The sequence below is a fragment of the Nerophis lumbriciformis genome, linkage group LG31 (genome assembly GCF_033978685.3).
Source record: "Nerophis lumbriciformis linkage group LG31, RoL_Nlum_v2.1, whole genome shotgun sequence".
In the NCBI taxonomy this organism is placed as follows: domain Eukaryota; kingdom Metazoa; phylum Chordata; class Actinopteri; order Syngnathiformes; family Syngnathidae; genus Nerophis; species Nerophis lumbriciformis.
In genome coordinates, this window is record NC_084578.2 from 7963093 (window position 1) to 7990000 (window position 26908).

The window sequence follows — 26908 nt, forward strand, 5'->3', positions numbered from 1 at the left end:
TAGCTGATTGGAGAGCTAGTGGGTCCATGACGACGACTTCTGTTTTGTTTGATCAGACGTTTTACTGCCTTGTTACAGACACCGTTTGGAAACAACTAAGGTATGCAAATAAGCATTTACCAAATATTTCTGTGTTAATAACTCATTTTGCATCGTTTATATCTGCGGCTTATAGTCCGATGCAGCTAATATATGGGGTGTAAAAATATTCTAAAATTTAGTGGGTGCAACTTATACACCGGTGCGTTTTATTATCTGAAAAATACGTTATAATAATAATAATAATAGATTTTATTTGTAAAAAGGACTTTACATTGAGTAAACAACCTCAAAGTCCTACAGTGTATTAAAAAAAAATTTTTTTATTAAAAGATAATAAAAAATAAATACAAATAAAAAGTAGAACAGCCAAATAGCTAGAACTACCGGATTTTTCGGACTATAAGTCGCTCCGGAGTATAAGTCGCACCGGCCGAAAATACATAATAAAGAAGGGAAAAAACATATAGAAGTCGCACTGGAGTATAAGTCGCATTTTTTGTGGAAATTTATTAGATAAAACCCCAACACCAAGAATAGACATTTGAAAGGCAATTTAAAATAAATAAAGAATAATGAACAACAGGCTGAATAAGTGTACGTTATATGAGGCATAAATAACCAACTGGTATGTTAACGTAACATATTATGGTAAGAGTCATTCAAATAACTATAACATATAGCCAATAACCAACTGGTATGTTAACGTAACATATTATGGTAAGAGTCATTCAAATAACTATAACATATAGAACATGCTATACGTTTACCAAACAATCTGTCACTCCTAATCGCTAAATCCCATGAAATCTTATACGTCTAGTCTCTTACGTGAATGAGCTAAATAATATTATTTGATATTTTACGCTAATGTGTTAATCATTTCACGCATAAGTCGCTCTGAGTATAAGTCGCACCCCCGGCCAAACTATGAAAAAAACTGCGACTTATAGTCCGAAAAATACGGTATATTTGCGGCTTACAGTCAGATGCAGCTAATATATGGGGGGGGGAAAATATTCAAAAATTTAGTGGGTGCAACTTATACACCGGTGCATTTTATTATCTGAAAAATACGTTATAATAATGATAATAATAGATTTTATTTGTAAAAAGCACTTTACATTGAGTAAACAACCTCAAAGTGCTACAGTGTATTAAAAAAATAAATAAATAAAAAGATAATAAGAAATAAATACAAATATAAAGTAGAACAGCCAATTAGCTAGAACTACCGGATTTTTCGGACTATAAGTCGCTCCGGAGTATAAGTCGCACCGGCCGAAAGTGCATAATAAAGAAGGAAAAAAACATATATAAGTCGCACTGGAGTATAAGTCGCATTTTTTGTAGAAATGTATTAAATAAAATCCAACACCAAGAATAGACATTTGAAAGGCAATTTAAAATAATTAAAGAATAGTGAACAACAGGCTGAATAAGTGTACGTTATATGAGGCATAAATAACCAACTGAGAACGTGCCTGGTATGTTAACGTAACATATTATGGTAAGAGTCATTCAAATAACTACAACACATAGAACATGCTATACGTTTACCAAATAAGTCGCTCCTGAGTATAAGTCGCACCCCCAGCCAAACTATGAAAGAAATTGCGACTTAGGGGGAAAAATATTCAAAAATTTAGTGGGTGCAACTTATACACCGGTGCGTTTTATTATCTGAAAAATACGTTATGATAATAATAATAATATATTTTATTTGTAAAAAGCACTTTACATTGAGTAAACAACCTCAAAGTGCTACAGTGTATTAAAAAAATAAAAAGATAATAGAAAATAAATAAAAATAAAAACTAGAACAGCTAAATAGCTAGAACTAGTATGCATATATCTAAAAAAAAAAGATTTTTTAAAAAGAAGGGTTTTTAAGCCTTTTTTAAAAGCATCCACAGTCTGTGGTGCCCTCAGGTGGTCAGGGAGAGCGTTCCACAGACTGGGAGCGGCGGACCAGAAAGCCCGGTCTCCCATTGTTCGTAGCTTTGTCCTCGGAGGTTGGAGGAGGTTTGCTGAGGATTTGGGGGTGAGCAGTTCTTTGAGGTAGAGGGGGGCATTTCCATGGAGGCACTGGTGGGTTAGTAGGGAGACTTTGTATTCAATCCTGAGTGGAACAGGAAGCCAGTGAAGGGATTTGAGAATTGGTGTGATATGGTCATATTTCCGCACTCTCATCAGGATCCTAGCAGCACTATTTTGTATGTATTGCAGCTTCTGGATGTTCTTGCTGGGGATCCCGACAAGAAGTGCGTTGCAGTAGTCCAGCCTGTTATGATTATAATGTTTTGGCTACAAGAATGTTAAATGCGTACATTTTCTGAGGCGGCGACCACAGAAGTAAACTTTTAAAGTAGTTGCTATATCTCTCACATCTCTGCGACACGCGCCTATGTTTGCATAACAAGCGGCCAAATGCCTGATAAGAATAAGTACCTGCTAAATGCACTTCAAAAGTCCACTTTTTGATTCCACAGCTCCCCCTCAGGCACTCTGTAAAGGAGATTGAACATTGCCAGAACAAGTCACATGGGAAGGAGATCAGCATAATGTTTATTTTTGTGTTACTGTACTTTCCTCTCCCTAATTTAATTCCAATATAAAGCAAATGTGCAAAATGGTTCACCACTGGGGAAACATCTAACATCAGGATTAACAAAGGCAGAAAATGAATAGTGGATTAGTCATTATTGCTTCTTATCGCTTGATTATAACATAATCACATGTGCTTTGCAGCAAGCACATCTTGTTAAGAGATAAGAATAATTGGCTGCAGTCCCGGTGGAAAACTCAAATTAAAAAGAATAAAGAAAATACAATAACATTCGGTGGACGTTGTTTAGCTGCGGCGTTTGTTTGTGAGCGTGTCGGTCTGGCGGGTAGTACTACGGGCGACGGTCCAGGGAAGTTTCCACCTGAGAGGACAGGTGGAGGGTCTGCGTGCGTGCAAAATGAGAGGAAGATGCCTAAAGGGCTGACAAATGAGCTGTCAAATAGAAACTGACGTCTCAAAACTCACACATGGTGAGAGAAAAATAGCATTTGGCTGTCAGGCATCGCCAGTGAATGTTAATATTTTGCTAAACTGCACCGTGGAACTTTCACGTGCGCCAGTTGCCGCGTTCCCCTAACAGCTGGCTTTGTTCCTCACGCTGTGTTTCCCAAGTGTTACGCCATCCAAACTTTCCCATTTACGGAGATCCAATGTGTAAAGCTCCCGCAGATGAAAGCGCTCAAGCTAAATTAAGTCTAGTTTTGCATTCCATGTGCCAAATATTGCAGAACACTAGTCAGCAAACTTCTGCAAAAGCTTATCGCTTTTCATCGTGAGCAGGGGAAGCCAAGATGTGAAACAAAAGTAGAACTTAATGAGCATATCTACAAGCGTCACACAAATCAGTCAGGAATATACTAAAAAAAATATCATTTGCGTAAGACATACTTGCCAATCCTCACGAATTTTCCGGGAGACTCCCGAAATTCAGCGCCTCTCCCGAAAACCTCCCGGGACAAATATTCTCCCGAAAATCTCCCGATTTTCAGCCGGAGCTGGAGGCCAGGCCCCCTCCAGCTCCATGCGGACCTGAGTGAGGACAGCCTTTTTTCATGACGGGAGGACAACAGGGTGACAAGAACTAAATCATCCAGACTAGAGATAAATTGTAGTATCATGTTTATTTTACCTAAAAATAAATATATTTATTAATTAAAAAAAAAAAAAAAACTAAATACATTTTTACTATATTTTGCTAAAAACATCAAAATTAATTGTATTTTTATTTGTATTTTTTCGTGACTCCTTATCACATCCAGCCATATAATTATACATTAAAATAAACATATTTGAAATAATTGATTTTAAATTATTATAATAATTCATTTAAAATGACCATATTTAATTATTGAAATAATTGCTTGTTTATCAACAACTTTAGCATTTTATTCATTACATTTTGAAACTCTCAGAAGCCAAGTTATGTTATATTCCTTAATATTTATTAAATATTAAAGTTTGAGGTATCAATTATCTAAACACAGTTTGTTTGCATTTTTTCAGGATGTACGGTAGATATATATATATATATATATATATATATATATATATATATATATATATATATATATATATATATATATATATATGTATGAAATACTTGACTTGGTGAATTCTAGCTGTCAATATACTCCTCCCCTCTTAACCACGCCCTGCCCCGCCCCCGACCACGCCCCCACCCCCCCACCTCCCGAAATCGGAGGTCTCAAGGTTGGCAAGTATGGCGTAAGATTAGTCCAACAAAAAACACAGCAAAATAAATTAGGACAACAAGAACAGGGCGAGGATCCAATGCAGTTTTTCCACTAAAAAAATCACGTCAATCCAATTAAACGTAAAATAATATTTAAATACACATTAAGCAGTGTGAAATACAATGAATAAATGAACACTAGGATGTAAAAAAAAAAACATACTTGCCAACCTTGAGACCTCCGATTTCTGGAGGTGGGGGGAGGGGGTGGGGTTAAGAGGGCAAGAGTATATTTACAGCTAGAATTCACCAAGTCAAGTATTTCATATATATATATATATATAAGAAATACTTGACTTTGAGTGAATTCTAGCTATATTTATATATATAGATATATATATATATATTTATTTTATTATATATATATATATATATATATATATATATAAATAAAAGAAATACTTGAATTTCAGTGTTCATTTATTTGCACATATACACATACATAACACTCATCTACTCATTGTTGAGTTAAGGGTTGAATTGTCCATCCTTGTTCTATTCTCTGTCACTATTTTTTCTAACCATGCTGAACACCCTCTCTGATGATGCATTGCTGTGTGGCACGCACAAAAGTGCTTTCATCAAATGCACTAGAGTCTGGAATCTTCCATCTCTCCCTAGCATGGCCCAAAACCGGTTAATCTTTGCTTCCTGAGGAAGATCTTCAGTGCCAAGCACTTGGTAGTCCACTACTTCTTCCCGGAGGCTATCCAGGTCCAATCGCAGCTGCGGCTTGGAACTTACAAGCTGTTATGAGAGTAGCGTATGTGTGTGTGTGGCCCTTTAATAGGTGAGCATGTGAGGTGAGTGACGTCAGTGAGTGTGTGGGCGAGAGAAGAGAGGGAGCGGTAGCGTGAGTGCGGGCGGGTCCAGTTTGTTTTGTGTTGGATTGGCTGTGTGCAAGCAATCAATAAAGCAAGATTTGCAACTAATCGCCGGACTCAGGCAGGAAAGGTGCAACAAAGCGTATTTCTTCATCTTACTCGTCGTCGGCGTCGCCATGGCTGTATCTTCCTCGTTCTTCTGCTTCGTCTCCTTGTTGTGTGCGCAGTTGTGCACTGCACTCTCTAAAAGCCGTATATGTTATTGATGTTATAGATGGCAGTATTGTCCTGTTTAAGAGTGTCACAACATTGCTGTTTACGGCAGACAAACTGCTTTACGGTAGACAAAAACATGACTGCTGTTGTTGTGTGTTGTTACCGCGCTGGGAGGACGTTAATGAAACTGCCTAACAATAAACCCACATAAGAAACCAAGAACTCGCCCTCGATCATTCTACAGTTATGATGTGATTGGGCAGGCACGCTGTTTATATCATGGGAAAGCGGACTCAGGTCCGCATGGAGCTGGAGGGGGCGTGGCCTCCAGCTCCGCCTGAATTTCGGGAGACTTTCGGGAGAAAAATTGTCCTGGGAGGTTTTCGGGAGAGGCGCTGAATTTCGGGAGTCTCCCGAAAAATCCGGGAGGGTTGGCAAGTATGAAAAAAACACAATCATGACTGCACATTATATTAATTATGTCAGAACTGCAAAAAGTCAGTGTTCAAAAACATGAAAAAAAAAAAACCCAGAATGAGGGGTATTTTACTTGAACTAAGCAAAATTATCTGCCAATAGAACAAGAACATTTGGCTTGTCAAGACTTTCCAAAGCAAGTACAATTAGCTAACCTCAATGAACCCAAAAATACCTTAAAATAAGTATATTCTCACTAATAACAAGTGCACTTTTCTTTAGTAGAACATTTTTTTTTAGACCTTTTAGCTCAATATGTTGAAAAATATTCTTAAATGAAGTAAATGCGAGTGCCATTATCTTGACATAATGATTTTTTTTTTTCATGCTTGAAGTAAGAAATGATTACTTTAAAAAAGTAGTTTTATACTTGTGAGTGTTGATGACTCAGCTTTGCATCAGTTGATATTCTAGTTTCAAGCATGTTTTACTCAATATAGGTCATCAAATCTCAGCAACAAGCTGTAGTATCTTACTGAGATCATTTAGGACCAAAACCCTTAAAGGGGAACATTATCACAATTTCAGAATTGTTAAAACCATTAAAAATCAGTTCCCAGTGGCTTATTTTATTTTTCGAAGTTTTTTTCAAAATTTTACCCATCACGCAATATCCCTAAAAAAAGCTTCAAAGTGCCTGATTTTAACCATCGTTATATACACCCGTCCATTTTCCTGTGACGTCACATAGTGATGCCAACACAAACAAACATGGTGGATAGAACAGCAAGCTATAGCGACATTAGCTCGGATTCAGACTCGGATTTCAGCGGCTTAGGCGATTCAACAGATTACGCATGTATTGAAACGGATGGTTGTAGTGTGGAGGCAGGTAGCGAAAATGAAATTGAAGAAGCAACTGAAGCTATTGAGCCATATCGGTTTGAACCGTATGCAAGCGAAACCGACGAAAACGACACGACAGCCAGCGACACGGGAGAAAGCGAGGACGAATTCGGCGATCGCCTTCTAACCAACGATTGGTATGTGTTTGTTTGGCATTAAAGGAAACTAACAACTATGAACTAGGTTTACAGCATATGAAATACATTTGGCAACAACATGCACTTTGAGAGTGCAGACAGCCCAATTTTCATCAATTAATATATTCTGTAGACATACCCTCATCCACGGTCTTTTCCTGAAAGCTGATCTGTCCAGTTTTGGAGTTGATGTCAGCAGACCAGGGAAGCTAGGGTTGATAGGGGGTTTAGCTCGCTCGTCTGCGGGAGCAAACTGCCGCCATTGCTTGCCGTGCTACCGAGGTCCTTTGTCCCTGAATTGCTCACACACTCCGGCAGATTCAATGGGGGTCTGGCGGCAGATTTCTTTGACGTTATCGTTGGAAATGCATCTGCTTTGAGTGTCGCAGGATATCCACACATTCTTGCCATCTCTGTCGTAGCATAGCTTTCGTCGGTAAAGTGTGCGGAACAAACGTCCAATTTCTTGCCACTTTCGCATCTTTGGGCCACTGGTGCAACTTGAATCCGTCCCTGTTCGTGTTGTTACACCCTCCGACAACACACCGACGAGGCATGATGTCTCCAAGGTACGGAAAACAGTCGAAAAAACGGAAAATAACAGAGCTGATTTGACTCGGTGTTTGAGAAAATGGCGGATCGCTCCGAGAGCGAATAATAGAAAGGCGTTTAATTCACCAAAATTCACCCATTTAGAGTTCGAAAATCGGTTGAAAAAATATATGGTCTTTTTTCTGCAACATCAAGGTATATATTGACGCTTACATAGGTCTGGTGATAATGTTCCCCTTTAAAACAAGTAAAACACTCTAACATAAAATCTGCTTAGTGAGAAGAATGATCTTATCAGACAGAAAATAAGCAAATATCACCCTTATTTGAGATATTTCATCTTACTTAGATTTCACTTTTTGCAGTGTATAACATGATCTTTTGCTTGTCATGTACGCCGACACCTCTATGTAAATATGCTGCAGTGCGTAAGTATGCATGCAGTAACAAACACATGATTTATGTTGTGTGATTGCGAATTTGATTGCACTATTAGCACTTTGCAGTTGGATGAAATACAGTATGTATTATCATGCATCGCGCCGCCTCGCTCACACTGTCGGCGACTAAAGGCAGAATAAGCCGAGTCTGAATCCTCCCAGTGAAAACCGTCTTAGTTCCACTTCTCAGCAGACTGAATTTCCATCACACTTTCCCCGCCGTCTTTGAACACAGGATTTAACACCGGCATTGGTTAGGAACAAGAAAACTCATTCCAAGAGGACCAATGCAATGCCATGAATGATTTGGTTGTTTGGGCAACATTCCGGTGAACAGCTCTGTTAGGAAATGTACTATTTCATTTAAAACCCTGTTAAGACATAATAGGGCTCGAAAGTTGTTGGCCAAAGCTTTTGTTTACACAAGCTATGGTGTACCTGCGTTGATGTGTGAGAGAGAGCAACAAACTGGATCAAAAGGGATGGTCCACCCATCCATCCATCCATCTTCTTCCGCTTATCCGAGGTCGGGTCGCGGGGGCAGCAGCCTAAGCAGGGAAGCCCAGACTTCCCTCTCCCCAGCCACTTCGTCCAGCTCCTCCCGGGGGAGCCCGAGGCGTTCCCAGGCCAGTCGGGAGAGATAGTCTTCCCAACGTGGCATCCTACTGGTCGGACATGCTCGAAACGCCTTTCGGGTGGCATCCTGACCAGATGCCCGAACCACCTCATCTGGTTCCTCTCAATGTGGAGGAGCAGCGGCTACATTTTTAGCTCCTTCCGGATGACAGAGATTCTCACCCTATCTCTAAGGGAGATAGGGTACAAGCGGCCATTTCGGCCGCTTGTACCCGTGATCTTGTCCTTTCGGTCATAACCCAAAGCTCATGACCATAGGTGAGGATGGGAACGGTAAATTGAGAGCTTTGCCTTCCGGCTCAGCTCCTTCTTCACCACAACGAATCGATACAGCGTCCGCATTACTGAAGACGCCGCACCGATCCACCTGTCGATCTCACCATCCACTCTTTCCTCACTCGTGAACAAGACTCCTAGGTACTTGAACTCCTCCACTTGGGGCAAGATCTCCTCCCCAACCCGGAGATGGCACTCCACCCTTTTCCCGGGCGAGAACCATGGACTCGGATTCGGAGGTGCTGATTCTCATCCCAGTCGCTTCACACTCGGCTGCGAACCGATCCAGTGAGCGCTGAAGATCCTGGCTAGATGAAGCCATCAGGACCACATCATCTGCAAAAAGCAGAGACCTAATCCTGCAGCCACCAAAGCGGATCACCCCCAACGCCCTGACTGTGCCTAGAAATTCTATCCATAAGAGTTATGAACAGATTGGGTGACAAAGGGCAGCCTTGGCGGAGTCCAACCCTCACTGGAAACGTGTCCGACTTACTGCCGGCAATGCGGACCAAGCTCTGGCACTGATCATACAGGGAACGGACCGCCACAATCAGACAGTCCGATACCCCGTACTCTCTGAGCACTCCCCACAGGACTTCCCGGGGTACACGGTCGAATGCCTTCTCCAAGTCCACAAAGCACATGTAGACTGGTTGGGCAAACTCCAATGCACCCTCAGGGACCCTGCCGAGAGTATAGAGCTGGTCCACAGTTCCACGACCAGGACGAAAACTGGTACAAAATTAAAATAAAATTTGAGGTACCGTACTGAGACAAAATGTAGACTATTCCAAAAGCTCGCTATCTTGTAAAAATAATAATTGATCCATACGAGCACATCCAATGGAAAAGAGATTTGAGTAAGTCATTGTCGAAGTCAAACTTGTCTGTATCTCCTCAACAGAGTCACTTTTCAGAATGCAAAGTCTGTGAAGGCTCATTGTCCTTTGTTCAAATTTGCGGCTTTCATCCCTTAAGTGTCCGGGACGGAGCGAGGGTGGCCAACCTCGTTTCATAAGAAGGTTTCCCTGAAAAAATAATCCCATTCCTACTTTTATATACTTTGATCACTTCGCCACGTAGAAATAATACTCCATTATTTCCGTGCTTACCCATGACTAAAAGTAAACATAATTTTTTTTTCGAGAACACTGTACGTTGTTTGTAGCCTGCAGCTAACCTGGCTAACGCTAACAGCCTACTAAATGAAACTGAATAAAACAGGCTTTGATTCAAACTTACCAGTCTGAAATTTGCGGTGAACCACCAACACGTACCGGGTGATGACGTTAAAAGTCATGTTCGATCGTCTCACTGCTCACACGCTCTGGACACGGACCTTGTCTCTTCTCTCCTGCCCTGGATCATCTGCCTGCCCCACGGACTGCCTTGTTCATTGGCTCTCGACAACACTTGGTAACACACACTTCAGTTAACCTTACACATAGCCTCACACACACACACCATTCTATAGTTTATTTGGTTAGTATTGTTTAGTTTATGGTATTCTTGGTTGATATATATATATATATATAAATATATACATACATTTATTAATATATATATAATAAATACATAGAACTATAATATGTATATATGTTCTTTACTTTTATGGACAGAATTTCTAGGCGCAGTCAAGGCGTTGAGGGGATCTGGTCTGGTGGCTGCAGGATTAGGTCTCTGCTTTTTGCAGATGATGTGGTCTTGATGGCTTCATCTGGCCAGCATCTTCAGCTCTCACTGGATCGGTTCGCAGCCGAGTGTGAAGCGACTGGGATGGGAATCAGCACCTCCAAGTCCGAGTCCATGGTTCTTGCCTGGAAAAGGGTGGAGTGCCATCTCCGGGTTGGGGAGGAGATCTTGCCCCAAGTGGAGGAGTTCAAGTACCTCGGAGTCTTGTTCACGAGTGAGGGAAGAGTGGATCGTGAGATCGACAGGCGGATCGGTGCGGCATCTTCAGTAATGCGGACACTGTATCGATCCGTTGTGGTGAAGAAGGAGCTGAGCCGGAAGGCAAAGCTCTCAATTTACCAGTCGATCTACATTCCCATCCTCACCTATGGTCATGAGCTTTGGGTTATGACCGAAAGGACAAGATCACGGGTACAAGCGGCCGAAATGAGTTTCATCCGCCAGGTGGCAGGGCTCTCCCTTAGAGATAGGGTGAGAAGCACTGTCATCCGCGGGGAGCTCAAAGTAAAGCCGCTGCTCCTCCACATCGAGAGGAGCCAGATGAGGTGGTTCGGGCATCTGGTCAGGATGCCACCCGATCGCTTCCCTCGGGAGGTGTTTAGGGCACGTCCGACCGGTAGGAGGCCACGGGGAAGACCCAGGACACGTTGGGAAGACTATGTCTCCCGGCTGGCCTGGGAACGCCTCGGGATCCCCCGGGAAGAGCTGGACGAAGTGGCTGGGGAGAGGGAAGTCTGGGCTTCCCTGCTTAGGCTGCTGCCCCTGCGACCCGACCTCGGATAAGCGGAAGAAGATGGATGGATGGATGGACATAGAACTATACTTCCCCCTGGTGTCTGCGCCGACATCTCCCTGAGCAAACATAACGAAAATGATCAATTAATTTAGAATCGGGATGTGAATATTTATTTTTGTTCGCCCCAATTGGACTCACTCGTACCATTCCTAGTAATATATAGGGGTGTCCAAAATGAGACTAAGAGGGACATTTAAGTGTATTCCATTAAATTCTCATGAAAACATTTTGTTAGCAAAAATAAAGAGAGAATGTTTCCAAACAGTTTGTTGGCGTTTCCTGCAGACAGTTTGAACGCAGCCAGGCCAACAAAATGTGCATCAGGAAAGCTCTTTGATTCCCTCTGGAGGCGTTTTGCTGCTCCAAAAGTAACTGATGTGCACGCCATCACTCTGCCTTCTTCAATCAATAGTGGTCAGTCAACACCCGCTGATGGTGCTGCTGGCCTGTCATGTAGTAATGAAGATGTTTATGATTATGTGCATGTTTCAGACTGTTTGCTCCTGATGTGCTGCAAACATCTCCAGCATTGGAATAGACGGTCGGTATATTGACATTTTGTCAACGTATATTTAAGTATGAAGCATGCTATTGGGTTGCTACAAACGCCGCATGTTTTCCTCGTGCTCGATCATTGGCGGTCCGGGAGCCAAATCCAGCTTGGGAATGACCCCCCCGAGTTCAGTTCAAAACTTGGGGGACAAACAACAACAGCAGCAAATTCCTAAAAACACCAGAATGCTGCTAGGATAGGACTTCATTGTCAGTGCACAAGTGCAACAAAACGATGTTTTCAGCACAAACCCGTTCAAGATTAGACAAACAAACAGTGTACAGGGTTACAGAACAGGAACGCTGATGGGTCGCCAAAGGCTCCCCGTAAAAGATAAGAAAAAGGTAAAACGCTGGGGAAGAAGATGAGTAAAAAAATACAATCTAGACTGGGCTCCTAAGCGGGCTTAGTCTGGAGTGGGAAAAACTCCATAAACATGTTACATTTAATCACGACAACTCGCAACAGAGGGTGGGGGAGTTGGAACCCTGGAGGTCGACTGCTGCTATGAAGAGCTGCCAGCCATTCCATCACCCCGAAGGGGAATCAAGCGGTGGTGAAGGTGTGGGGTGGGGGACGGGGGTGTGTGTGTGTGTATGCCCATTGTCTTGGCTGTGTTGATGTAGTGTCCGTAGGCCTGGGGCCGTTCTGCATGCAAGCAAAAGTTCGACTCCAGATGTCGTTGAGGAGGGAGGGAGGTCAAAAGCGTCCATCATTGAGGAGTCCTCGGGGGGATGTTTTCAGAACAGCCTGCTCCTTTTGTTGCGGCGTCAAGGCCATTCGAGGGAGTCAAATCGTGGATTAGGATTTTTTGTTTTTCCGCGAGCAGACATTACAATGGCTTGTCTGTTCTATTCGTCCATGCTGGCTCTCATATCCAATTTTTCCCTTTCATCCAGCTTTTCCATGATGTGATCCATCTTGCGATTCAGTTCAGAAATCGCCCCAGTCTGTGATCCCACAGCCCGGCCCAAACCTTCCATTGCGACGAACAGCCTTTGGGCTCCTTGAGTGGCTGCCATCGTCTTACGAATTTGACGAGCAATGCTCAACCCAATCAGCAGGTGCCCCGCTATCACGGTTCCAAATAGGTAGATATCTACCACGTCCTCGAGGCACATGATTCTCCATTTATCCCAGGAATCTCTCACGTACCCCGCAGCAATGGTTCCATCAGGGCAGCCAGGCTCCCCAGAACCTCTTTTCCTCGTCGCAAAGATTTCGTCAATTGAGTCGAGAGTCCAGCTGATCATTTCCATGTCTGATGTTTAGATTTGGAGGACAGCGCAAAGAACGAGGCTTCAAAAAAGTGTAGACAAGACCAAACAAAGAGAGCCAGCAGGCAGAAGAAGGGAGCGGAAAAACTGTGACCGCCCTCACCAGATGCAAGACAGAAAAAAATCCTGTTGTATAGAGGAACTTGAACCACAGTAAACACATCGGCAGATCCTTGCATTGACATTTTAACTTTGCTAGTGATGTGCATTTCTCTTCTTGTCATCCTGGTCCGGACAGAAGGGCCACACGGCAGTGCGGCTGGATCAAAAGAGACGTCTGAGACGCTTTACCGAACTAAAAGTTGCTTTATTACAAGCGAGCGTCATTATACAGGACTGCAGTTCCTGGAGGAGGTCAGGTCAGAAAAACGAAGGAACCACACCACAAACAACTGATTTAAGTCATAACTTAAATGTTGGCTTTGAGCTAGACATGTAGTCTCTTCTCAAGGATAGGGCTATCACTTTTGCATTCCAAAGTCCCAATTAGAGCTCTTTTTCCTACAAGAAGTGATCCAATCCACCTGCGAATATCAAAATAAGGGGTCTTATCTTATGATGTGCTCAAACTGAAATGCCACTATATAATTAAACTCGGTGGTTCACCTTCTCCAAGTTAATTAATTAATTCAGAACAACACAACCTGACCATGTAAGGAGATGTTCATGTGAAAGTGTCTGGAAAAACAACTGATTTAAGTCATAACTCAAATGTTGGCTTTGAGCTAGACAGGAAGTCTCTTCTCAAGGATAGGGCTATCACTTTTGCATTCCGAAGTCCCAATTAGAGCTCTTTTTCCTACAAGAAGTGATCCAATCCACCTGCGAATATCAAAATAAGGAGTCTTATCTTATGATGTGCTCAAACTGAAATGCCACTATATAATTAAACTCGGTGGTTCGCCTTCTCCAAGTTAATTAATTAATTCAGAACAACACAACCTGACCATGTAAGGAGATGTTCATGTGAAAGTGTCTGGAAAAACAACTGATTTAAGTGATAACGTAAATGTTGGCTTGGAGCTAGACAGGTAGTCTCTTCTCAAGGATAGGGCTATCACTTTTGCATTCCGAAGTCCTAATTAGAGCTTCTTTTCCTTCTTTTCCAAGCTAAGATAATCAGATTTTTTCTGATGTCATCTACTTTTTTTCTAAATTCACTTTCCTAAGTGTGCCGTTGGTCTCCAGTAGAGGGCACTGTGGTATTCTTTGAAGCCAGTCCCCAGTCCTGGTGGTCAGTGTGTTAATTCAGAACAACACAACCTGACCATGAAGGAGATGTTCATGTGAAAGTGTCTGGAAAAACAACCGATTTAAGTCATAACTCAAATGTTGGCTTTGAGCTAGACAGGTAGTCTCTTCTCAAGGATAGGGCTATCACTTGTGCATTCCAAAGTCCCAATTATAGCTTATTTTCCTGCGAGAAGTGATCCAACCCACCTGCGAATATCAAACTAAAGGGCCTTATCTTATTATGTGCTCAAACTGAAATGCCACTATATAATTAAACTCGGTGGTTCACCTTCTCCAAGTTAATTAATTAATTCAGAACAACACAACCTGACCATGTAAGGAGATGTTCATGTGAAAGTGTCTGGAAAAACAACTGATTTAAGTCATAACTTAAATGTTGGCTTGGAGCTAGACAGGTAGTCTCTTCTCAAAGATAGGGCTATCACTTTTGCATTCCGAAGTCCCAATTAGAGCTTCTTTTCCTTCTTTTCCAAGCTAAGATAATCAGATTTTTACTGATGTCATCTACTTTTTTTCTAAATTCACTTTCCTAAGTGTGCCGTTGGTCTCCAGTAGAGGGCACTGTGGTATTCTTTGAAGCCAGTCCCCAGTCCTGGTGGTCTGTGTGTTAATTCAGAACAACACAACCTGACCATGAAGGAGATGTTCATGTGAAAGTGTCTGGAAAAACAACCGATTTAAGTCAAAACTTAAATGTTGGCTTTGAGCTAGACAGGTAGTCTCTTCTCAAGGATAGGGCTATCACTTGTGCATTCCAAAGTCCCAATTAGAGCTTCTTTTCCTGCGAGAAGTGATCCAACTCACCTGCGAATATCAAACTAAGGGGCCTTATGTTATTATGTGCTCAAACTGAAATGCCACTATATAATTAAACTCGGTGGTTCGCCTTCTCCAAGTTAATTAATTAATTCAGAACAACACAACCTGACCATGTAAGGAGATGTTCATGTGAAAGTGTCTGGAAAAACAACCGATTTAAGTCACAACTTAAATGTTGGCTTGGAGCTAGACAGGTAGTCTCTTCTCAAGGATAGGGCTATCACTTTTGCATTCCGAAGTCCCAATTAGAGCTTCTTTTCCTTCTTTTCCATGCTAAAATAATCAGATTTTTACTGATGTCATCTACTTTTTTTCTAAATTCACTTTCCTAAGTGTGCCGTTGGTCTCCAGTAGAGGGCACTGTGGTATTCTTTGAAGCCAGTCCCCAGTCCTGGTGGTCTGTGTGTTAATTCAGAACAACACAACCTGACCATGAAGGAGATGTTCATGTGAAAGTGTCTGGAAAAACAACCGATTTAAGTCATAACTCAAATGTTGGCTTTAAGCTAGACAGGTGGTCTTTTCTCAAGGATAGGGCTATCACTTGTGCATTCCAAAGTCCCAATTAGAGCTTCTTTTCCTGCGAGAAGTGATCCAACCCACCTGCGAATATCAAACTAAGGGGTCTTATCTTATGATGTGCTCAAACTGAAATGCCACTATATAATTAAACTCGGTGGTTCGCCTTCTCCAAGTTAATTAATTAATTCAGAACAACACAACCTGACCATGTAAGGAGATGTTCATGTGAAAGTGTCTGGAAAAACAACTGATTTAAGTCATAATTTAAATGTTGGCTTGGAGCTAGACAGGTAGTCTCTTCTCAAGGATAGGGCTATCACTTTTGCATTCCGAAGTCCCAATTAGAGCTTCTTTTCCAAGCTAAGATAATCAGATTTTTACTGATGTCATCTACTTTTTTTCTAAATTCACTTTCCTAAGTGTGCCGTTGGTCTCCAGTAGAGGGCACTGTGGTATTCTTTGAAGTCAGTCACCAGTCCTGGTGGTCAGTGTGTTAATTCAGAACAACACAACCTGACCATGAAGGAGATGTTCATGTGAAAGTGTCTGGAAAAACAACCAATTTAAAAGTCATAACTTAAATGTTGGCTTTGAGCTAGACAGGTAGTCTCTTCTCAAGGATAGGGCTATCACTTGTGCATTCCAAAGTCCCAATTATAGCTTCTTTTCCTGCGAGAAGTGATCCAACCCACCTGCGAATATCAAACTAAGGGGCCTTATTTTATTATGTGCTCAAACTGAAATGCCACTATATAATTAAAGTCGGTGGTTCGCCTTCTCCAAGTTAATTAATTAATTCAGAACAACACAACCTGACCATGTAAGGAGATGTTCATGTAAAAGTGTCTGGAAAAACAACTGATTTAAGTCATAACTTAAATGTTGGCTTGGAGCTAGACAGGTAGTCTCTTCTCAAGGATAGGGCTATCACTTTTGCATTCCGAAGTCCCAATTAGAGCTTCTTTTCCTTCTTTTCCAAGCTAAGATAATCAGATTTTTACTGATGTCATCTACTTTTTTTCTAAATTCACTTTCCTAAGTGTGCCGTTGGTCTCCAGTAGAGGGCACTGTGGTATTCTTTGAAGCCAGTCCCCAGTCCTGGTGGTCTGTGTGTTAATTCAGAACAACACACCCTGACCATGAAGGAGATGTTCATGTGAAAGTGTCTGGAAAAACAACCGATTTAAGTCATAACTTAAATGTTGGCTTGGAGCTAGACAGGTAGTCTCTTCTCAAGGATAGGGCTATCACTTGTGCATTCCAAAGTCCCAATTAGAGCTTCTTTTCCTGCGAGAAGTGATCCAACCCACCTGCGAATATCAAACTAAGGGGCCTTATCTTATTATGTGCTCAAACTGAAATGCCACTATATAATTAAACTCGGTGGTTCGCCTTCTCCAAGTTAATTAATTAATTCAGAACAACACAACCTGACCATGTAAGGAGACGTTCATGTAAAAGCGTCTGGAAAAACAACTGATTTAAGTCATAACTTAAATGTTGGCTTGGAGCTAGACAGGCAGTCTCTTCTCAAGGATAGGGCTATCACTTTTGCATTCCGAAGTCCCAATTAGAGCTTCTTTTCCTTCTTTTCCAAGCTAAGACAATCAGATTTTTACTGATGTCATCTTCTTTTTTACTAAATTCACTTTCCTAAGTGTGCCGTTGGTCTCCAGTAGAGGGCACTGTGGTATTCTTTGAAGCCAGTCCCCGGTCCTGGTGGTCAGTGTGTTAATTCAGAACAACACAACCTGACCATGTAAGGAGATGTTCATGTGAAAGTGTCTGGAAAAACAACTGATTTAAGTCATAACTCAAATGTTGGCTTTGAGCTAGACAGGAAGTCTCTTCTCAAGGATAGGGCTATCACTTGTGCATTCCAAAGTCCCAATTATAGCTTATTTTCCTGCGAGAAGTGATCCAACCCACCTGCGAATATCAAACTAAGGGGCTTTATCTTATTATGTGCTCAAACTGAAATGCCACTATATAATTAAAGTCGGTGGTTCGCCTTCTCCAAGTTAATTAATTAATTCAGAACAACACAACCTGACCATGTAAGGAGATGTTCATGTAAAAGTGTCTGGAAAAACAACTGATTTAAGTCATAACTTAAATGTTGGCTTGGAGCTGAACAGGTAGTCTCTTCTCAAGGATAGGGCTATCACTTTTGCATTCCGAAGTCCCAATTAGAGCTTATTTCCCTTCTTTTCCAAGCTAAGATAATCAGATTTTTACTGATGTCATCTACTTTTTTTCTAAATTCACTTTCCTAAGTGTGCCGTTGGTCTCCAGTAGAGGGCACTGTGGTATTCTTTGAAGCCAGTCCCCAGTCCTGGTGGTCTGTGTGTTAATTCAGAACAACACAACCTGACCATGAAAGTGAAAGTGTCTGGAAAAACAACCGATTTAAGTCATAACTTAAATGTTGGCTTTGAGCTAGACAGGAAGTCTCTTCTCAAGGATAGGGCTATCACTTTTGCATTCCGAAGTCCCAATTAGAGCTTCTTTTCCTACGAGAAATGATCCAACCCACCTGCGAATATCAAACTAAGGGGCCTTATCTTATTATGTGCTCAAACTGAAATGCCACTATATAATTAAACTCGGTGGTTCGCCTTCTCCAAGTTAATTAATTAATTCAGAACAACACAACCTGACCATGTAAGGAGATTTTCATGTGAAAGTGTCTGGAAAAACAACTGATTTAAGTCATAACTTAAATGTTGACTTGGAGCTAGACAGGTAGTCTCTTCTCAAGGATAGGGCTATCACTTTTGCATTCCGAAGTCCCAATTAGAGCTTCTTTTCCAAGCTAAGATAATCAGATTTTTACTGATGTCATCTACTTTTTTTCTAAATTCACTTTCCTAAGTGTGCCGTTGGTCTCCAGTAGAGGGCACTGTGGTATTCTTTGAAGTCAGTCACCGGTCCTGGTGGTCTGTGTGTTAATTCAGAACAACACAACCTGACCATGAAAGAGATGTTCATGTGAAAGTGTCTGGAAAAACAACCGATTTAAGTCAAAACTCAAATGTTGGCTTTGAGCTAGACAGGTAGTCTCTTCTCAAGGATAGGGCTATCACTTGTGCATTCCGAAGTCCCAATTAGAGCTTCTTTTCCTGCGAGAAGTGATCCAACCCACCTGCGAATATCAAACTAAGGGGCCTTATCTTATTATGTGCTCAAACTGAAATGCCACTATATAATTAAACTCGGTGGTTCGCCTTCTCCAAGTTAATTAATTAATTCAGAACAACACAACCTGACCATGTAAGGAGACGTTCATGTAAAAGCGTCTGGAAAAACAACTGATTTAAGTCATAACTTAAATGTTGGCTTGGAGCTAGACAGGCAGTCTCTTCTCAAGGATAGGGCTATCACTTTTGCATTCCGAAGTCCCAATTAGAGCTTCTTTTCCAAGCTAAGATAATCAGATTTTTACTGATGTCATCTACTTTTTTTCTAAGTTCACTTTCCTAAGTGTGCTGTTGGTCTCCAGTAGAGGGCACTGTGGTATTCTTTGAAGCCAGTCCCCAGTCCTGGTGGTCTGTGTGTGACCCTTTTAGGACGCTCGGTGTTTAAGCAAAGCACGGCTGCATCTGGTTGACTTTATGGCACTGGGTAAATAACCCTCTGCATACCATTAGACGTTGACGACACGCCACCTTTCTGTCCGATTCAGCAACTTCGAGGCTGCCTCTGAGAAGATTGGGATCCCGGGGCTCGTCCACGTGCTCGGATTATTCCAGAAGTGTGCCTTGGAACTTTGAGAAGAGCTCGTGTGTCAGAACGAGCGGTACAAACAAAGATGAACCGAGTGCGAACAAGTCTTTATTTCCAACACGCCTGTGCGATGAAACAAACGTGAGCTGACAGAGAGAATGATGGCAACTCTTACCGCCCACACGTCACACGTGTCGCTTTAATAGACGTTCTCTTTGAAAACATCGCATTATTAAGAATCCCGCTTTTTTCTCCTTGACCTGATTCTCCTGCACGCTGCTTTCTCTCGGCTCGTATTGACGTCGATAACTGACGATAACCATCTATGTCACATTCCAGGTTTTTTTTTTCTTTCTTCCAGCAATGAAAACACTTCCATTCAAAAGGAAAAAAAAAACAAAACATGCCATAAACAACTTTTACTAGACAGCATTAGAACCACAGATTTCATCATTGTTGTACGAAACCGAAAACCAGTGAAGTTGTCACGTTGTGTAAATGGTAAATAAAAACAGAATACAATGATTTGCAAAACCTTTTCAACTTATATTCAATTGAATAGACTGCAAAGACAAGATATTTAATGTTCCAACTGAGAAACATATTTTTTTGGTTGCAAATAATCATTAACTTAGTATTTAATGGCAACAACACTGTGTGTGTGGGGGGGCGTGGCCTGCGGGCCTGCAGCGAAGCGGGGTGTGCCAGGACCGGCTTGGAGATCAGCGACAGGTGCGTAGATGACACAGCTGTGAGTGTTTGTCTGATCGCCCGTCGCTCTGTTAAAGGCAGCGGTCGGAAAGGAGAAGGGAAGAGTTGTTGATGGCGGAACACGAGTCGGAGCACGAGTGAGAGCAGAGAAACCATTCGTGTGCTCACTTGAGAGAAAAGACTTTGCACTTTTATTGAAAAATAAAACAGTATTGTCAACCTAAAAGAGCCTGGCATGTCGGTAATTGGTGGTCCGAAGAACCCGAAGGCGCAAGACCTCAACAAACACATTGCAAAGAAGTTGGCACTTTTCAACTTATATTCAATTTAATAGACTGCAAAGACAAGATATTTAATGGGTTTTTTTTGCAAATAATCATTAACTTAGAACAGGGGTGCTCATTACGTCGATCGCGAGCTACCGGTCGATCATGGAGGGTGTGTCAGTCGATCACCAGCCAGGCATTAAAAAAATTGTCCTAAAAATGAGCGATCATAAATCTTCACTATGACGTCACTTTCGTCACTTGATTGACATTCACGGCACCCGAGGGTCTTCTGAGATGAGCTTGTGCATAAGCTACGGAGTTTGCCGACAATGTATTTCTTGTAAAGTGTATACAAAAGAGTACGGAAGCTGGATAAATAAGATGCCAAAAACCAACCACTTTCATGTGGTATTGGACAGAAAGGAGGACTTTTTTTCTCCTCCATTCGAAAATGTGGACGTTATCATCACCACTGTCTGATTCCTATCAGTGCAAGTCATCAGAATCAGGTAATACACCAACTTATATTCTTGTCTTCGTGAAAGAAAGGAATCTATATGTGTTAAACATGCTTGTATTATCTTTAAACACCTTTAACTTATTAACAATATTAACTATATGTGTTAAACATGCTTGTATTATCTTTAAACACCTTTAACTTATTAACAATATTAACTATATGTGTTAAACATGCTTGTATTATCATTAAACACCTTTGACTTGTTAACAATTTTAACTATATGTGTTAAACATGATTGTATTAGCTTTAAACACCTTTAACTTGTTAACTATATTAACTATATGTATTAAACATGCTTGTATTATCTTTAACCACCTTTAAGTTGTTATCAATATTAACTATATGTGTTAAACATTATTGTATTATCATTAAACCCCTTTAATTTATTAACAATATTAACTATATGTGTTAAACATGCTTGCATTATCTTTAAACACCTTTAACTTGTTAACAATATTAACTATATGTGTTAAACATGCTTGCATTATCATTAAACACCTTTAACTTGTTAACAAAAACATATATTTCATTAATAAGTAAATATAAATGATATATATGAATGAGGTGGATCACCACGACTTGATCAATTGAAAAGTAGCTCGCCTGCAGAAAAAGTGTGAGCACCCCTGACTTAGAATGTAATGGCAGCAACACATTGCAAAAAAGTTGGCACATCGGCATTTTTACCACTGTGTTACATGGCCTTTCCTTTTAACAACACTCAGTAAACGTTTGGGAACTGAGATGTCCAATTTTTGAAGCTTCTCAGGTGGAATTATTTCCCATTCTTGCTTGATGTACAGCTTAAGTTGTTCAACAGTCCGTTGTGGTATTTTAAGCTTCATAATGCGCCACACATTTTCAATGAGAGACAGGTCTGGACTACAGGCAGGCCAGTCTAGTACCTGCACTCTTTTACTATGAAGCCACGCTGTTGTAACACATGGCATGGCATTGTCTTGCTGAAATAAGCAGGGGCGTCCACGGTAACGTTGCTTGGATGGCAACATATGTCGCTCCAAAACCTGTATGTACCTTTCAGCATTAATGGTGCCTTCACAGATGTGTAAGTTACCCATGTCTTGGGCAATAATACACCCCCATACCATCACAGATGCTGGCTTTTCAACTTTGCGCCTATAACAATCCGGATGGTTCTTTTCCTCTTTGGTCCGGAGGACACAACGTCCACAGTTTCCAAAAACTATTTGAAATGTGGACTCGTCAGACCACAGAACACTTTTCCACTTTGTATCAGTCCATCTTAGATGAGCTCAGGCCCAGCGAAGCCGACGGCGTTTCTGGGTGTTGTTGATAAACGGTTTTCGCCTTGCATAGGAGAGCTTTAACTTGCACTTACAGATGTAGCGACCAACTGTAGTTACTGACAGTGGGTTTCTGAAGTGTTCCTGAGCCCATGTGGTGATATCCTTTACACACTGATGTCGCTTGTTGATGCAGTACAGCCTGAGGGATCGAAGGTCACGGGCTTAGCTGCTTACGTGCAGTGATTTTTCGGTATTACGGAGCGTAGATGGTGAAATCCCTAAATTCCTTGCAATAGCTGGTTGAGAAAGGTTTTTCTTAAACTGTTCAACAATTTGCTCACGCATTTGTTGACAAAGTGGTGACCCTCGCCCCATCCTTGTTTGTGAATGACTGAGCATTTCTTGGGCACTAATACACTTACTTACAAGCAGACACAGCGTGTGGACAGAAAAGGGAAAACGGTCTCATTTTGGCTTAAAAACTAACAAATGAGGTGAAGTTATAACACTGAAACGCCCTCAGGAAGAGGTGCTTTAAGACATGGCTAGCTAGCTAGCAGCTAACGTCCATCCGCAGTCGGCAGTGTTTTAGCTTCTTCCAAATCACTAATCCGACAAATAAAGTACGTTTCTTACAAGTATCATCCCTGCAGGACGAGGAATAGCTAAACATGCTTCACTACACACCGTAGGAGGATACAATAGCGAACCGCTAACAGCAAGTTAGCACCCCTGAATGTGAACAAATGCCATGGGTGGATCTATACCTAACATCCACTGTAATGATACCAAGTAATATAGCGTATGTCGTCGATACTACTATGATTACATCTATATTTTTGGAACTAAGGGGCCAAGCCCAACTCCGGAAAAACCGACCCCACACCATAATTCCTCCTCCACCAAATTTCACACTCGGCACAATGCTGGTCCATCAGATTGCCAGATGGAAAAGCGTGATTCATCACTCCAGAGAAGGCGTCTCCACTGCTCTAGAGTCCAGTGGCGACGTGCTTTACACCACTGCATCTCAAACTTTGCATTGGACTTGGTGATGTATGGCTTAGATGCAGCTGCCCGGCCATGGAAACCCATTCCATGAAGCTCTCTGCGTACTGTACGTGGGCTAATTGGAAGGTCGCAGCAACTGACTGTGCAGGAAGTCTTTGCACTATGCGCTTCAGCATCCGCCGACCCCTCTCTGTCAGTTTACGTGGCCTACCACTCGGTGGCTGAGTTGCTGTTGTTCCCAAACTCTTCACTTTTTCTTATAATAAAGTTGATTTTGGAATATTTAGGAGCGAGGAAATTTCACGACTGGATTCGTTGCACATGTGGCATCCTATGACAGTTCCACAAATATTTCTACAAACGGTCTCCATGCCTAAGTGCTTAGTTTTAATACACCGGGCCAAGTGATTAGGACACCTGATTCTCATCATTTGGATGGGCGGCCAAATACTTTTGGCAATATAGTGTAGAACATGTTGAAACGGAAAATAAGCAGGTATTAACAGTAAATGAACAAGTGGATTAATAATAGGATAGGATAGGACTTTATTGTCATTGCACAAGTACAACAAAACTATGTTTTCAGCACAAACCCGTTCAAGATTAGACAAGGGTTAGGGTTACAGAACAGGGCGCCCCGTAAAAGATAAGAAAAAGGTAAAACGCTGGGGAAGAAGATGAGTAAAAAAATACAATCTAGACTGGGCTCCTAAGGGGGCCTAGTCTGGAGTGGGAAAAAACCTCCACGCCATGCACACATAAACACGTTACATTTAATCACGACAACTCGCAACAGAGGGGCTGGGAGTTGGGGTCCTGGAGGTCGACTGCTGCTATGAAGCGCTGCCAGCCGTCCATCACCCCGAGGGGAAACAAGCGTTGGTGAAGGCATGGGGTGGGGTAGGGGGTGTGTGTGTGTGTATGTGCCCATTGTCTTGGGTGTGATGATGTAATGTTCATAGACTGGGGCCGTTCTGCATGCAAGCAAAAGTTCGACTCCAGGTGTCATTGAGGAGGGAGGGAGGTCAAAAGCGTCCATCATTGAGGAGTCCTCGGGGGTGTTTTCAGAACAGCCTGCTCCTGTTGTACACAGCGTCAAGGCCATTCGAGGGAGTGAAATCGTAGATTAGGATGTTTGTTTTCCGCGAGCAGACAATACAATGACTTGTCTGTTCTATTCGTCCATGCTGGCTGCCTTGACAAAATGATAGAATATAAATGACACAATATGTTACTGCATACGTCAACAGACTAATTAAGAGCCTTTGTTTGTTTACTTACTACTAGAAGACAAGTTGTCTAGTATGTTCACTATTTTATTTAAGGACAAACTTGTTTTTCCATTGCAATAAGAAACATGTTTAATGTACCCAAAGATTTTTTGTTAAAATAAAGCCAATAATGCCATTTTTTGTGGTCCCCTTTATTTAGAAAAGTACCGAAAAGTATCAAAATACATACCAAAATTTTAATACCGGGACAACGCTAGTGTCTACAGCAGGGGTCACCAACGCGGTGCCCGCGGGCACCAGGTTGCCCGTAAGGACCAGATGAGTCGCCCGCTGGCTTGTTCTAAAAATAGCTCAAATAGCAGCACTTACCAGTGAGCTGCCTCTATTTTTTTAAATGTTATTTATTTACTCGTAAGCTGGTCTCGCTTTGCTCGACATTTTTAATTCTAAGAGAGACAAAACTCAAATAGAATTTGAAAATCCTTCACTTGTTTAAATAAATTCATTAATTTTTTTACTTTGCTTCTTATAACTTTCAGAAAGACAATTTTAGAGAAAAAATACAACCTTAAAAATGATTTTAGGATTTTTAAACACACTTTTTACCTTTTAAATTCCTTCCTTTCTTTCCTGACAATTTAAATCAATATTCAAGTAAATTAATTTAGAATAATAAATACATTTTAATTTAATTTAATGCTTCTGTTTTTTCGACGAAGAATATTTGTGAAATATTTCTTCAAAGTTATGATTAAAATTCAAAAAAATTATTCTGGCAAATGTAGAAAATCTGTAGAATCAAATTTAAATCTTATTTCAAAGTCTTTTGAATTTCTTTTAAAATTTTTGTTCTGGAAAGTCTAGAAGAAATAATGATTCGTCTTTGATAGAAATATAGCTTGGTCCAATTTGTTATATATTCTAACAAAGTGCAGATTGGATTTTAACATATTTAAAACATGTCATCAAAATTCTAAAATTAATCTTAATCAGGAAAAATTACTAATGTTCTTCCATAAATAATTTTTTTAATTTAAAAAAAAAAATTCGAATTAGCTAGTTTTTCTCTTCTTTTTTTCGGTTGAATTTTGAATTTTAAAGAGTCGAAATTGATTATAAACTGTGTTTCAAAATTTAATTTTCATTTTTTTCGTGTTTTCTCCTCTTTTTATAAAGTTGAAATGGGATATTGTGATTTCACAAGACTGTCTCAGAAGTGATCATTTGAAAATGTTCAATTTGAAAAATGTGCACTTTGAGAAAATATAAAAATAAAGTGTTGCATATTGATATTTATCTGTTTCTATATATATTTATTGTGAGAAATCATTAAGATGATCAGTGCTTCGACAAAGATAAATATCATTAATTATTAATAATAACATAGAGTTAAAGGCCTACTGAAATGCGATTTTCTTATTTAAACGGGGATAGCAGGTCCATTCTATGTGTCATACTTGAGCATTTCGCGATATTGCCATATTTTTGCTGAAATGATTTAGTAGAGAACATCGACGATAAAGTCCGCAACTTTTGGTCGCTGATAAAAAAGCCTTGCCTGTACCGGAAGTAGCAGACGAGTAGCGTGACGTCACAGGTTGTGGAGCTCCTCACATCCGCACATTGTTTACAATCATGGCCACCAGCAGCGAGAGCGATGTAGACCGAGAAAGCGACGATTTCCCCATTAATTTGAGCGAGGATGAAAGATTTGTGGATGAGGAAAGTGAGAGTGAAGGACTAGAGGGCAGTGGGAGCGATTCCGATAGGGAAGATGCTGTGAGAGGCGGATGGGACCTGATATTCAGCTGGGAATGACTAAAACAGTAAATAAACACAAGACATATATATACTCTATTAGCCACGACACAACCAGGCTCATATTTAATATGCCACAAATTAATCCCGCATAACAAACACCTCCCCCCTCCCGTCCATATAACCCGCCAATACAACTCCTGCACAACACACTCAATCCCACAGCCCAAAGTACCGTTCACCTCCCCAAAGTTCATACTGCACATATATTTCCCCAAAGTTACGTACGTGACATGCACATAGCGACACGCACGTACGGGCAAGCGATCAAATGTTTGGAAGCCACAGCTGCATGCGTACTCACGGTACCGCGTCTGCGCATCCAACTCAAAGTCCTCCTGGTAAGAGTCTCCGTTGTCCCAGTTCTCCACAGGCCAATGGTAAAGCTTGACTGTCATCTTCCGGGAATGTAAACAAGGAAACACACGGCTGTGTTTGCGTTGCTGCAGCCGGCCGAAATACACCGCTTCCCACCTACATCTTTCTTCTTTGCTGTCTCCATTGTTCATTGAACAAATTGCAAAAGATTCACCAACACAGATGTCCAGAATACTGTGGAATTTTGCGATGAAAACAGACGACTTAATAGCTGGCCACCACGCTGTCCCAAAATGTCCTCCACAGACCGAGACGTTTTCAGCAGGATATTACGCGCAAAATTTTAAATTGCAC